The sequence below is a fragment of the Atta cephalotes genome, assembly GCF_000143395.1.
Source record: "Atta cephalotes unplaced genomic scaffold scaffold00025, whole genome shotgun sequence".
Classification (NCBI taxonomy): Eukaryota; Metazoa; Arthropoda; class Insecta; order Hymenoptera; family Formicidae; genus Atta; species Atta cephalotes.
In genome coordinates, this window is record NW_012130089.1 from 1,411,383 (window position 1) to 1,416,161 (window position 4,779).

The following is a 4,779-nucleotide window of genomic DNA, read 5'->3' on the forward strand; positions in this document are numbered from 1 at the left end:
GTTAGGACAGAAACTGGTACAAGGCGAAGATTCAGTGTATAATTCATACTTAGATACTTAGATTTGTGCCCTAAGAACAAACCTAGTAACAGAGATTGTCGAAACCACTGGCCGTTCCCCGGGGTGTTATCACACCATCGCGTTTTACCCTTGTTCCAAGCCTGATATTACTACAGGCTTACATAATACGCGCTTGAATTTTCATAAAGTTCACGAATGGAATCACTGTAAGTGAAACTAACGATATGACTATACGAACAGTCGTGTCATTTGAATAATTTGAATAGGTTTGAATATATATAAAGCTGAATTCGACAAATCAAATTTGATTATTTGAATATTTCACATATTTATCGAATAACTGTGTCAACTTTAATAAATTAACTTTTTAAGTCCTAGCAGAATACACAATGATAAAAATCATTGCCATATAAATAATATATTTTATTCATTCGATATCATCTCCATAATTCATTTCCATTCTGTTTAGCTCCCTCGTTCCGCTCGCTTAGTTTATCCTTATCTAATCTTATCTACGGATTGACGACAATTGATTGCACCGTGGGGACCATTTTATATAGGTTAATACGGGACGCGTGGATGTCTTTACCCGTAATCTGTTTAACTACCGTCGACCTCTGTAAATTTGTCCTTTTGTTTCTCGGTGTTTTGTTTCACCCAAGGTATTGTAAATTTAATATAATTTATTATTACTGATCATAAAGATTATTATCGTGGTTAATATCAATATAATGAGAATTATATAGACACTGCATGATGTTAAATCTGTACCGACATTCTTTAGAGTGTATAAAAACGGATCTCCTAACCATAATTATTTTATCATATAATTATATAGTCATAAGTATTAAACACTTTTTCCCCATAGCAATAATAATTATAAAAACAGAGCTCCTTAATCATAATTATTTTGCTCTACAATTATAGTCATAAATATTAAACTTTTCTCTCAGTGATGCCTTTGGGGAGAGCGTTATTATTTTGAAGCCGTTTATCCATTGCCAATAGGCCTGGAATTCGCAGGCGATTGATTGCGCCACATGCGTGTGAAATGGCTTTAATGGCGAAGATACGCTCGAATGGTTTATCGGACATCGGCAGAAAATCTCCATGAAGCGAGGTACGCATCAGTAGTTATGTATTTGAAGACCGTTATTAAAATTCAGCTTGTCATATTAAACGGCGCTTTCACTATGTATGCTGAATATTTGTATGCCTAGGTAATTTCATAAGAAGATATAATGAATAAATACAATAGTCGTTCATTGACGCTCGACCATTCTATGTCGAGCGGAATATTTGCGATTGGCAGAATTTCTAAATGAGCAGCAAAATTTAAAAATAATGACATAATAGTGGGAGAAATGTGCAATCCAGGTAGACGTCGGGTTTTTACAGTTAAATCAGGACGAAAATATGTCGTTCGGTGGTATGCGTAGTAAATCCCGCCAGTATTATACAGTAAAGGGTTCGGTAAAACCGGAGGAGTCGAACGTGTGGAAAACCTATAGAATCTTTTTGCTGGAGCGCCGCTCGTTAAGCTCTCTTGAAAACGGATAAAAATTACGGATTCGCGGATTTCTAAATTTCTCGCGGTGGCAAAAAGCAAAAGCGCCAGTGCCGATTTATGCTCTCGCCACATTCATAGCATATTACGAGGTATTATCCGACGTCGCATAATTCGTTAACAAATGACTTTTGACCATTTTGATGGAGGAGATCGTCCCCCAAAAAAATTTCAAACTGATCACAACTAGTTACGAATATAGATCAAACGAATTCGGATAATTGTCGATGATACTCGCGGATACTCCGAAGATTTCCAATTATGAACATTTTTAGCAAGTATTAGTCGGAGTTTGGAGCCTTGCTTGGGGATAGAGGAGCGCAAAAGGTGCCTTCAGTCCACGAGAGAAGGGGAAGGTTTGGGTTGGACGTGGACGTGGTAGATGGTGGTTTTGAGAGGGTATGGGCCCGGCGTTAGAGACAATAGTAGGCGGACAAAAGCATGATATACGGCAACCCCCAGAGCAGTGGTATTAAAATCATATTTTTAAGCCTCCCAACCCCGGAGGCCGCGGGGAGTGCCATGGGGTGTCCTTTCCCCGCCGGTCGGTTGGCCGTCTCTTTTAACCGCCGACCTCTGTCCCGCAATCCACGCCGAACCGCGAAATGGTGGAGGCTGTCTTTGCGGCGCGTTGCCGCCGCCAGATTTAATTGGATTCACCGGCCGTAATTAATGCGTCCGCCATCGACTAAGACGGATTGTATTGATTTACTTTACCAATATTATCCCTCGCAACAGCCCGGCCGGAAGGCTCCAGTCATTCGAGAAAATTGACTCCGCGAGTTTGCGTTTTCATCGACGGCATGTCTCTTTTTTCGTTTATACTAATATATTTTATTTCGTAATCAGTTGCTAAATAATCATTATTTTTTATTATTTATAAACTATTTGCAGGTTAAAGATTCTCATTAACATCAGATTATTAATATTTGTATAAAGATGATTAGCATGAAAAATGATCAAATTGCTTGTCAATTTAATAAGTTATATTCCTACTTTTGCGTTTCAAGGCTAAAAAAGATTTCATCGCGCGGTTTGCAGAATTAAATATGAACACTGAATCAAATTTTGTTCATTTTTGGTTCAATGAATGATCGTTAATCAATATCTGACTTAATGTTCGACTTAATTAAATAAATTAATTCATTGATACAATAACTGGTTTCATTTATATATTTATTCTTGAAATGAATTCTAGTAAGTTTTATAATTAAAATTATTATGAGAATTTATTGGACCGAATTTCATTTTTTTTTCATAATTCAATGAATATTGTATTGTACACCCAGAGAAAGGTTTCTTTGATTTGAATGTCATTTTTTTTATTTGAACACAATTTCTTTAAACCGAATAAATTTTTTTATTTGATTTCAGTTTTGGTTCAGTGTATAATATAAATTCACATAATATTCTCTTTCATCGAATATAGGATTTTTTTTACTCAATTAGATTTATTTTTATGATTCAAATTCATAATTGATGTTCTTTATTATTTGTTACGTAATCGATTTCTAACGTTTATTTTATATCAATCTCAATTTCGTGGCAAGAGGAATTATGTGTGTCGACAGCATCTGACCACAAGGATTTTTTTTATAAATCTGCAGTCGTTGCGACGAGCAAGCAGCGAAAAAAAAATTCGATGCTCTTGGAACGCTTATGTTCGCGTATGCTGTCCCGGGTGCACTTCATTAAAACTTTTAAATTTTGCCTCGTCCTCATCGTTTCGCAGGGTAACTCGCGAAACGAGAGAGTTTCGCTATGCCGCGTCGCGCCGGCATGAATTTGCCGGTCCCTTGAACGTCGTTACGTCAGTGTAGTGCTTCTCTACATAGTTTCTCATGTAAGTGTCTCGCAGTATACGTATTTCTTTCACTTATTACACGTACAGTTATGCAACTCGTGTATTTTGTTGCAACTACTACAGTACTACGCGCAACTATTACATTTAGAGAATCTAGGACATTGAGTCGCGAAGATCTAATCATGATTTAACTTCGCTCATTCTGATTAAACAGAATAACTAACAGTAACTCTATCGTTTATGATTTACCTAAACGTTAAGGTTTTCAATATGAACTGAAAATATGAGACAATTTCAATATTTACGTGCAGTGAAGATTTAACTACAGAATATTATCCACAAACAACATACAGTACTTTACATACGTGGAGTTCTCGATTTTTTTAAATCAATAGTCAGATTTAAAATATTGTAAAAAATATTTCTAAATATTAATTAAAAATATGAGATGTTTTTAATATTTATGTGAGTGCAGTGAAGATTTAACTATCTACGGAACTATATCCATAAAACAACATACTGGATATTTTATATACGTAAAGTCCTCGATTTTTTAAAACTAATAGGCAGATTTAAAATAGAAAATATTTCTAAATTGAAAATGTGAAATATTCTTAATATTTACGGGGGAAGATTTAATTATCCATATCCACAAACAGCATATCGGATGCAGTATTTTAGATTACGTATCTAAAGTTTTCGATTTTTTATTCCGTTTAGTCAATTCGAGATTTTTATGAGACTGTAATGTCAATAATTCGATCGTTCCAGCATACCCTTAAATCAGATTAGACGAAGTCGCTTGATACGACAATCTATATTTAAAGACAGGATTAGTTATATTTCACTTGTGTTAATCTCTTGAAGATCTAAGGCCGCCCGACGACGTTATTAGGCCCCGGATGACATGAGGGTCGAATGTCTAATCGACCTAGGAATAACGTCGCGTTTGCCGGGAACTTCATCCCCGGCCGAGCTTGCTCCAAGGGATATTCTAATCCGCTCCTGAGAGCTCCCGGTTTTCGCAGAATCCCAAGCGGGAAGAGGGAAGCGAGAGGTGCCGTATGTGCCAGCCTTCCGCTTATTCGTTGCCTCGCTCGCCAGGATAGACGACGAAGAACAGAGAGTAAAGGAGGGGGTCAAAAGGGGGAGGAAAACGATAATTCGGCTCATTCGGTGGTTGAGCTCCAAGAACGGAGACTCCAGTTCTCGCTCGAGGTGAGCAACTGTGGGCCATTTTCTGCCCTCCCCTTTCCTCTTCCCTCTTGATATCGCTGGTAGATGGCGAGTACCGAAATTCCGCGCTAATCTCGATTTACGACACCGCGGCAAATCATATGTGCCTCTGGCGATTCTCTCTCTCTCTCTCTCTCTCTCTCTCTCTCTC